Source organism: Orbicella faveolata, unplaced genomic scaffold, assembly GCF_042242905.1.
Source record: "Orbicella faveolata isolate gen_17 unplaced genomic scaffold, um_ofav_v1 contig_35, whole genome shotgun sequence".
In the NCBI taxonomy this organism is placed as follows: domain Eukaryota; kingdom Metazoa; phylum Cnidaria; class Anthozoa; order Scleractinia; family Merulinidae; genus Orbicella; species Orbicella faveolata.
The window spans coordinates 12108220-12119510 of record NW_028301564.1 but is presented as its reverse complement, the minus strand read 5'-3'; the positions used below and the strand labels follow the sequence as shown (position 1 = coordinate 12119510).

At 40.2% G+C, this 11291-nt stretch overlaps 1 non-coding gene across 1 annotated transcript; it reads right to left on the bottom strand.

Moving 5' to 3' along the window:
- Positions 1–1180: 1180 nt before the first annotated feature.
- LOC149103311 (signal recognition particle RNA) lies at positions 1181–1478 on the bottom strand. The gene has a single exon (XR_016202258.1).
- Positions 1479–11291: the final 9813 nt, after the last annotated feature.

Here is an 11291-nt window from a genome sequence, read left to right as displayed (position 1 = left end):
ATTTTCTAAGCCAATGATGTCATGTAAAATGATGACAAAAATTTTGTGCAAAAACTTTGAAAAAAGTTTTCTTGAATGAGAAAAAGTGGCTTCAAGAAAGATCTTCCAGCACTTCCTCCATGCAATTTTTTTCATGTTTATATCATTAATAAGTAATCATACAGTTTTTCTTGTTCAATTTGGAATTAATTTGCACTTGTGAGTTTTTCAAAAAGCAGAAATTACACTTGCCGAAGTGGCTTGTGCAATTTCAGCTTTTTGAAAAACTCACTTGAGCAAATTAATTCCAAATTGAACTCGAAACTGTATGATTACCTAAACGAATTGAATGACACAAAGTCTTATAACCAATTAATCATAAAAGTTACAATTTCTGAGAAAAGAAGAACAGCCAAGTTATGAAAGAATGGGAAAATTTGCATTAAAATACCTACAAAGGAGATGTAAACATTCTAAGGCCACTGTGCCTCCTACCAGCAATTAGGCACCAAAAACACAAAAGCAAGCACGTGCATGCATGCATGTAACTACAACTTTGAATGTGATTGGTTGATTTAAACTACAACTTTGGATGTGATTGGCTTATTGAACTGTCCAATAACAAACTGTCCGATAACAACTTGGCAAGTGAATTAGTGGAAAATAGGAGTTTTTTAAACCAATTACAATCGAGGAAATTGTAATTTTTATGATTAACCTAATATCAGTGTTTGTTTTGATATGGTTCGAGTTATCGAGGGTAAAATCATATAGAAAATGACCTGAAGGAAACGAAAATTGCTTCGAGTTAGCGGGAGGTTCGAGTTATCCAGCTGTCGAGTTACCGGGGGTAAAATTACAGTAAATGTATGACGGAAATCCAGGGGAAATCGATTTTGGTTCGAGTTAGCGGGAGGTTCGAGTTAGCGAGGGTTCGAGTTATCGTGAGTCGACTGTGCTGTCCATCCGGGTATTTTCCTATGAGGGGCACAACTGTGTCAGTGTCTCTCCGCCGATGAACACTATCACGCTTAGGCCAATGGTGAACTATATCGAGTTACAAAAACACAATTTTCAGCCAACGTTGCTTGTAATTTCTTTGGCCATTTTTTTTTTAAACGTGGCAATGGTAAGGCCAAAGTAAACGTTGAATATCCGCAATGGAATAAGGTAGAAAAAGAAAATAAATAAAGAAAGAAAAACAGGGTCGAGTTTGACTATCTCGACCGGGCTGTGAACGACCGTCTATTCACAGGTGCTATCCCACTACTGTTTGACGCGAGAGCATTTGCCTGCTGTGTTTCCACCCTGGGCCGGTTCGCTCCTCTTTAACCAACCTGGAGAACCCAAACTCCTCTGTGTTCACCATATTGACGCCAAACTTAGCGCGGACACCCGATCCACATAGAACAGCCGCCCCCAGGAATCCCGCCCTCAAGCCATTCAACGACCCCAGCCTCCAAGTAACTGGATTACAGGCGTGCGCCACTACGCCCGGCTGACGACATTAGAGCAATTTTAACAGGTCAATCGTAACAAGCCTCGACTGCGCGCCGGAAGCTAGAAAGCTCATATCTTGAACACAAAGAGCCGTTCGTGTTTAATATTCCCTGCCTAATTCCCATCCAAAATTGTAAAGTAAAACTTAAAAATACGTAACAGGGTAGTTATGTTGCTCGCGTCGTTTAGGGACTAAATTAAAATGTAGCAATCGAACGACATTTTGTGGGCGGAAGTTATAGAGAGCTTGGATTACGAAAAGATTATTGGAACGGACTTCCGGCATATGGAAATAAAAACAAGTGTGTTCCCTGTGAAAGGGTAACCCGAAAACACTGACCCCCGGTCCGCGGACCCCCACTACGGACCGGGTCAGGGGACTACCCTACGGACCGGTCCATGGACTACCCCTACAGACCCCTCTACGGACCACCCTAAAATAGTGTAGACATAATAAATAAAGATTTTACTTATAGGTTGTCTAATAGTCACAGACTCGTGTCGGTGATTTTTCGAGTGTTACACTGTGCAAATGTAACAGACTTGCGTTTTTAACACCCCACCCCCCTCCCCCCAAAAATGCCTAAAAGCTGTTTTCAGCGTAAGGAGATAATGCCGATGGTAACAAGAAGGAAAGTTCTTGCCTTCCATTCGTGGCTCAACCTGGCTATGGAAGATATATTTTTAGGCCGTTTATTCTTGTTTGTATCTATTATTCCGCTGAGCAAATTGTGAAGCCTGGAACGAGTTCATGGACCCACGGGAGAATGGGCTGAACAAAATGGCAGAGGGGAAAGAGCACAAATTTCGAGGCTTACTGGAGGCTTTCCCGTACGCGTCTTTCATATACTTTATGACCACAGCAAAGGAAATGGCAATGTGTAATGATATAAATTGCACTCGAGCCTGAATTCAGGTCGGTTACATTTGCACAAGGTAACGTTCGAAATTTCGCCGTCACGAGTAATCTATTAGACAACCAGTAACTGAAATATTTATTTATTATTTTTATTCTATTTTGGGGGTTGGTCCGTAGAGTGGGTCCGTAAGGGTAGTCCGTGGACCGGTCCATTGGTAGTCCGCGGACCCGGTCCGTAGTGGGGGTCCGCGGACCGGGGGTCAATATTTTCGGGTCACCCCCTGCGAAAGGTGAATTGATCGACATGACACGAGCGTAGGACAAAGAAAAAAAATTTGAGTCCCCGACAGGAACCGAACTCACTGCACTAGGGCGAACAAAACTCACTAACTCCCAAGGGAAACCACAACTTGAACTTTAGCCTCGCACGTGATCCTGAGTCGTGCTCTTTATTTGTGTGTCAGTCGGTGTCAAGAAAATAATTACTCGGGCTTCCGCAGGAAAGCCCGAGTCATAAAATGCAAGCGTTTTGGTCGCCAAAAGGGGGGTCCTGGTCCCAGGCGTTCCATGCGTAGACGATGGAAACTGGGGACGAGAAACGCGACATTGCTCGCTCTTCGTGACAGAACGTGGTGTTTTTGCGAAGAGAGTTTTGGTGAGAATCGCGCCTTATATGTTCATCTCGCATACAAAGATGTCGATCGTTTTCGGAAAAGGTCGGTCCACGAATTATATTGCTTGAAAGCTAGCCAGGTAAGCAAAGGTCAAGCTCGAAACGTTCTCGTTAGATAACAATTGAGCCGATCGCGGTATGAGTTCAAACTACGAAAACAGTCAATGGAGACTTAAAGATATGGTACGGCTAGGCTGTAGTACGGCGGCAGATAGTGAAGATCACTTCCGGTGACGTCATCACGCGCGTACCAGTACGGCTTTCCCGCCGTAGCCTTGCTTTCTACTACTGGAAAGTGCCTGGTTTCACGTACTCCTCACTACGTGAGTATAAGCCCGCTTTTTACTTCTCATTTTAACGCTTTTTGCACTGTTTGAACAGCCTAGTTTGAAGAAAAAGTTCTCAATCATAAAAATCAGTTCTAAGATCATTGTTTCTTTGTCATTTGTAGAGAAAATTTGAACGATTTTAGCACCTACCGAGAGAGGATCAATTCAGTCATATTAGTATCGGGCCGAAAACTGTTTATAAGAAAGCTTCGTATGTTCTAATCTGAGCTATAATTGTTTATTACTGTTCAAAATGTATTTTATTATAATCGAAAGTTTTGTATTTATAATGGTAATAGGACTGAGTGGAGTCCAATTCGGTCGGTAATCATACGAGTGATTAACAAAATCGGACGACCGCGAAGCGGGAGTCCGATTTGTTAATCACGAGTATGATAACAGACCGAATTGGACGACACGATGTCCTGTTACCAATTAATCAAAACTATGACAAAATTCGAGAAACGAACAAACCATCGATTGATCGCTGAACGATTAAACGTCGTTACGAATGCTGCGTACTGTCCAATTACAAGCATGACGCGTACACTGTACAATTAATGTTCAAATCGGGCTGCTGATAGCCAATCACGTTCGAGAATTTTGTTATAGTTTTGATTATTCGGGCTTATCACGTAATCGTTGTACGAACGACCTGTCCGTGTTGAAATCGAGCTTTTTATATCAGAGTTTATATTTTGTTTTGTGGTTGGAATTACAGGCGGTTCTATCAAGTTCTAAAAGGCAAATCTGAGTTCTGGGAGATGTAAGACGAATACAGGAGAAGGAAATCATTGTCATTAATCAAGCCTATTTCGTGTGAAAGTAGAATGATCTCTGGTTTCCTTGAAAGTAGTCATTTTTGTAAAGACACGTAGAGACTGCACATACCGTTGCCGTACAGCAAAATCTTAATCATTTGAGTTTGGCGGGTAAAACGCCGTTGTCAGCCTAGTCCCCCACGGCAAAAGTAGCCGTAGTAACACCTCGTCGTAGCGTATCTAAGGACGGTGCCTACTTTTGTTAGTGCGCACACGTTCTGCGCATCACGCAAGCCATGGTTTAAGCGCCACGCGCGCGCTAGGGTTGACATTGACGCAATCAACTACGCTACCAAGTACACGACTAATAAATGAAAGCAAAATTCTCACTGTGACCAAATCAAGTTTAATGAACCTGTACTTAAACCAGGGACACTAGAATAGTAGCATATCGCTAACCACTAACTCTTAACGTCCTCAAGCTGAAAACCTAGCTGTTATCTGTCGAAAATTATACTGAAATCCAGCTGTAAACATGTATATTGCTCCAGTGATTTGGTTAACGTCGGTTCACAAACTGCTGTTTATTAAAATTCTATAAACACCGTGAGAACTAAATAAAGGATACAAATAAATTACAAATTAGCTTGTGAAAATAACAGGATATAAATACATTTCACATGCTTCGAAAGTTACAAAAGTGAAAGGAGAAAACTTCAGATCGATTTACAAATAACGGTAAAACGATGTCGTATACAACTTGACTTTATCTAAAACCTTAAGACTTAAATTTACAATTCACAAGCGATGAAACTGAACTTAAACGGCTAAAGATATAAACTGCTTACGTAAACAAACTAAAATAGCGTAAAATTAATTACCTTGGTGCTGCCTTGATCACCAGAACAATGATAAACTTGGAGAAACTTGTTAACTTGCGGTGAATTAACAGATCTTGCGTCAACTGATCTTGCTAACGAAAAAACTACTCTTTTATAACGCTAGTTGGGTGTCGCGGCGCTACGCGTGTGCTTTCGCGACACCACAGAACTTACTAGAAAGACCTAGAAGCAAGGGTAGCGTACACGTGAAACAAATACGCATGAAAAGACCTTAAATAACTGAATACACGTTCAAATAAACTTCCAATGACTAAAAAATAGTACTCTCAAGGCTACAAAGTATAGTAATTGAGCGTAAAACAGCTTAAATTAGAAACTCGTTGAAACTTGCGCAATGTTGCGCGTGCAAAGTTGTTGCAGAAGCGCGCGCCGCTTCAAGTGTCGTACATCGCGCGCGCACAACTTAACTGCTGTAGCTACAATGTACCTACAGATGGCGTAGTGCGCGCGCAAGAAAAGTGCGAGATACGCAAATGTCTTACTTACTGGGGAGGTGACAGGAAAAAATGCAACGGGCACCGTAAAAGTTTTCGAAAGAGATGAATAACTTTAAAAAAACGCGTGGTTACCTTCATATTTTATGTTATGAAATGGAAGTGGCAATTATGCCTTGTCATAGGGCTGTTGTTTTCGCGAAGGAGTTTATCTATTCGCACTCCAGAGGAGATATGACTCTTAAAAAGGTTTTAGATCGCGACACGGCAAAGATATTCAGCTGCAAAATTCACTCGGATCGCCACGACAAGTAAACGAACTTCGTACAATTTCTTCTAGCATGTACAATGTAATCGCCATAAGTTGTAAAAAGACCTCGAAGATTCTTTGCAAACAAGTTCTCTGTAAATGCGCAGACAGCTGTGCTTGATTCTTGAACCAAAATGGTTTAAACTCACAACTTGCGATTGGATTAGGAGGGCACTCAACGAAGCAACTTAAACAGTAAATATCTAAGCGGAACTCTTCTGCTAAAGTATCCTAATTTTTTAATTTGCTTTTATTGTGTCTAATACGCGTTTTCGGAAAGCACGATTTGATACTGCGGTGCGAAGCCCCAGTAAACGTTCTTAGAGCGTCTAGTTTTTAGGCATTTTGTTCTATTTTGAGTTGGGAGGTATAACAAAACACTTAATGACTTGGCTTACGGGAAACAGTGAGTTCTGTTTCCCCTCAACCCTCAATGTTCGCCTCGGGGAACATTGAAGGTCTCGGGGAAACAAAACTCACCGTTTCCCTTGGAGCCAGTCATTAGGTGCTTTACGTCTCCTCATGCCATATAAACACAGTTGAATTCAAATCAAGTAAAAAGACCTTGCCACATCGGTGCGCACTTCCAAACACTTCATGATGCTTCAGCTGAAAGAATTAAAACCAAGTCCTCTTAGTAATAAAAAGAGAGGACTTCAGATTGCTAACACCAAGAAACGCCGTTAAATTAAGCAACTACAAAAAAGAAAATAAAAAAGAAATCAAACAAACACAAGAACAAAACATAATAATTTTGGACGCCAGAAAAAATAAAGAAATAAACTAAAGATGACATCTGCCAAAACAAAGCAATTAACCATTACAGCATTTCACTCTTTGTTCTCCTGTGTTCCTTACATTCTCGTTCCCAGAGCCTCCAATGTTTGGTCACCTCGTCGACGAAACGAGGGCTACTGGAAAAGACATTTTAACACGAGTAACCCTGGGGACGAGTATGTGAGCATTGCAAAATGCAGTACATGAAAGTTGGTACGTTGAACTATAAACTGTACAAGAGAGAAGAATGCACAACTGACAATTTTAAATTGATAATTAAGTACCACGTAAAAAGTGGCCCGAGTATTTCATATAAAGAGGAATTAGGTAGAAAATCTGGATTACATCAGTTAATTACTTTTTTTTCTATCGGAACCATAGTTAGTAGAACTATATGTCGGAACTGAACACAAGTAATGGTGAAAGCCCAAGTGGTCAACTCCGAAAACAATGCAATTAGTTTGGACGTTTTAATTGCTGATTTCGGGGTGGCCAATTAGTGTATAGATCGTTTTCACGCGACGTCATCAAATTCCAAAATCCAAAACTAAAGAGCCACGAAAATTTTTATCCTCATAAGGCATAAGGGGATCTAAACTTAAATCTGTTTACAACTTTTAAGCTCAATAGTGTGCTTGGTTTAGAAACCAGTGCCGTTTGAAGTTCAGAGTTATGTCGGTGGGTGACATACCACTCCGATCGCGTTTGTGGAGAAATATACACTTATTTAATGATTTTTAGCCTTTTTAGGAGTTAAAGTGTTAGGAAAAGTGCTTGTTTAAATGTTTGTTGGTTCAGTTCAGATAATTAGTCACCTAGATAGCCAAAGTAAGTTCCAGATGTTTGCACTATTTTCCGGCCGCCATGTTGGTGGAGCACAGAGCTCCACCAACATGGCGGCTCCATACTGGGCTCTGTAAATTTGCGCAAAACATTTCGACGAATATCTGAAGTTTGGGAAAACGCAGAGACCCAAAAATTGGAGAAGTGTCTCCTTTACCTGTCTCCTATAATATCAAAATTTCTTGACTTTATCCACTGAATAGTTTTCGATTTATTTTTTCGTTGCGTGACAGTGAAAACCATCTATATGTTGTATTGATTCGAATCTACGGGATTAGGTCAATCCTTTGTAAAGAGCAACCCTTTCTTTTCTGCAAAATCAACTGATTATAAACTGATTTAGTCGCTGGCAAATGTCTACATCCGCAGAGATTAAGAAGTGGAGCAAATCGACCACCCTGAAGAGTGACTGGACAGTTACTTTGTTATTACACTCAATCGATCGGAGATCACGGGCTTTGTTATGTGTGTGAAAGGACAACAAAGCAATCGGATTACAGATTGCGTATTCTACGAGTTTGTTCTGTTCACTTATTGAATAGAGTCCGGTGTTATCACAAATGATTATTAAATAAAAGTCGCACGGGAATAGAACGGTTTTCAATTGAGTGTCGTAAAACCAAAACCAAACCAGTTACTTACCAATTAGACTACTCAGCCAATCTCAAACCGTAGTAAAACCAAAACCAAAGTAATTGTCTAATTACTTTCGACACTCAAATGAAAACCGCTCTAGATCTATTATTCTTAAACCAATTAGTGGTAAGTCTGTTTTTATAAGGACGTCAAGAATTGTTCGTTTACATCTGACCAACAGTTTTGACCTGGCGAGAGCTCGGTACTATTTCTTGAAAGCTGATCCGGTCACTGTGTGTACCGCAGTGAAATCTTTCAAAGAGATTACTTAAGTGTTTTGTTGGTATTCAAAGTCCAGACAGGTTATCAAGAAATAACGGTGAAGCTACAGTCTACATAGATAACAAAAACATGATTTGGTAAGTCATTAGTAAGCAATGATTTATGCCGAAGTCCAACAACAACTTTAACATGGATCATGCGATAAAAGTTTATGTTTCCCCGGCAAGCAACAGCTCGGAGTATTTAGAATCGATTTCTACTCAGTCAACTGGAAACGAGGACTCTGGCGAAAAAATGGACGAGGGTACACTTGTAAATGAGGAACTTAACGAACTACAGAAGACTTCGGGCCAATCATCTGAACCGACTAACGATTAAGATGACGACGAAGTTTTCACCAAAACTGAGGATGTAGGAGAGAATGACAATCTTAAAGAAATGGAAAATAGAGACACGAATAAGTCGCCGTCTGCATTGGCACAAGTTGCTCGCACACTACAAATGGTGAGTTCATGGTTAAATCGAACTCGCGCCAACAGCGACAAACGAGCCCCCCGCGTGGACTCTTTCCTCGAAAAGCTAGAAATGGCCGGTCCGTCCCACGTTACGCGAGACAACAACCTCACTGATTCTTCCACTTCGTCAATTTTGTAGATCCTTCGCAAGCGTTCCATTTCTACTGGTTGATGGTTGTTACGATTTGCGTGTTGTGCAACTGGATCTTCATAATTGCTCGCGCAGCATTCGCTGACTTACAGAGTCGTTCCGTAATACTTTGGCTTGTTTTGGAATACTTTTCAGATTTAATATACATAGTGGATATATTTATACAGTTTAAGAGTGGTAAGTAGTTGCTGGCATGAGATAACAACATCTGACTGTCTACATAAAAGCAAAAAAATGCAAGCAAGTTTAGAAGCTAATGTCTTTTGTGTTTAATAATGTCTTTTGATACTCCTTAATTTCGCCCTCAAATACGCAATCTAAATATAGCCAACTGATCAACATTTTACAGCCAAATTAGAATTCTAAGTTTGCCGAAATAATTGTTTCTGCCTTCCACATGGATCATTCCTGGAAAGTTATCCGTCTATCTTAAGGGCGCTAACTGACTCAAGGACAAAATATCTGTCCGCTAGAATCATATATCATTTATCTTCTGCTTTGAGGAAACAATACTTAGCGTTATTTCAGCGATATCGACCACTGCTGAATTGTTGCAAAACAAAAATGCTTGAAAATGTACAATACTTTCGCTTTTTAGTGTTTGATCTGCGGTGATCGAGCTTGCATTGTTAAAGACTGTCTGAAAAAAAATTCACGGTAGTCAAGATATGCTAATTAAAGAGTAAATCAATATCAAGATCAACTCAGTAGTAACTGAATAATGAGGGTTCCAGGCAATTTAACTCGCGCCTTTTAACGCAATAGTTATGTAATGCCGAATATTACCTGTTTTGTTATGACTGTTCTTGGTGGCAGAAGGGCATTTACAATTTTCTGTTGTAATTTTATTTGTAATATTTTGATTCCAGTTCAGCTTATAGGGCCAGCAACACATCAATTACAAACACCTTTCGGAAAGATTAGTTTTTAATAACTTTTTTAGATAAATTCAGTGAATGTTAGTGGCGCATAGCTATTCAGAAGTTGAGATAATTTTGCGACGTTCAAAGTGATGTTTCCCAGATATTTTCCAGAAAACGAAGTTTGAATTACAACTTGAAACATCTCTCGTTGTTCATGAGTCTTCAGAGAAATTAGTATTTTCATCTTCTAAGACTAAAAACACTCATTAAGTGGCCGTGTTGGCACACATTTTAAGTGAAAATGGATTGTGTGGGTTGGCCATCTATTAATGAGATTAGCAGTCAATTTAGGTCGACAGGCTCATTAGTATCTTTTGTTGTACAGGAAGATTGATTGCTGTGAAAACAAAACTCGTGAAAATGAACACACTCACATAGATAGACAAAGCATCAACAATAGCTCTTATTGAACAATTAGAATTTAGAGACGCAAAACGATTTCAGGAAGGTTGTGTTATGTGCAATTACCAATCCCATTCATAGACGAGGAATATGGGTTCTTTTGTATTCACTGTACTGTACAATACCTTAGACAAACAGGCGCCCTTCCCCTAAGCTGTTAAAGGACTCAAACAATCAGTAATTGCATGTTAATAGATAGTCCGGCGCCAGAAGTCTATCATTAACCAGGCTGAATGAAAAGCATGCGCTCGTTTTAGCATAATTTAGCCCATTCTCGTCCCCAGTGTTACCTGTTTTAAAATGTCGCCACGAGTAGCTCTGAACACCCCCGAAAATTGGGCCTGGAATTTATGCACAGCAGTGTTGATCTTAACACTGCCTTCGTGCTCGAAGATATTCAAAAGGATTTTTTTGCAAAGCCAGTTATAACCTGATAGATTGAGAGAATTAAGAGGATCACCAACTTTGCTTTGATATTCAGAAAAAGTTTCAAGTTTGTTCTCAAAGTTGTCAAACACTTGAAAAAGAATTTGTCTCCTGCTTGCCTCTTCAAAATCAGTACTTCTGGGCTTTTTTTCTGTGTAACACTAGATAATAGCGCGGACTACCTTTTTTCCCCGCACCCTCGAGTTTTCGATTGAAAACCGCTCTAAACTAACGGTATTTGTCTTCTTATTAGGCTATCTGGCGCATGGAATTCTCGTCAGAGATCCCAAAAAGCTGCATCAAAACTACATGTTGAAAGCGACTTTCAAAATAGACTGCCCTTCAATTCTTCCACTAGACCTCTTCTACTTTGTTGGAGGAATCAACATGGTTGCACTGAGGCTGCCGCGCATGCTTCGTCTGCATCGTCTCTTGGAGCTAAGGAGCACTACAGAAACCCTCTCCCGTCTCCCAAATTTTTTACGCCTGTGTTTTTTGGTTGTTATGGTTTTGCTCATCTTCCACTGGAATGCGTGTTTTTATTATATATTGTCAAGATGGATTGGATTGGGTCTACCCGAAACTTACAAAACCGGGCTTCGATTCTCTAGCGCGACAGTATCTCTTCAGCTTGAATTGGTCGTCAAGA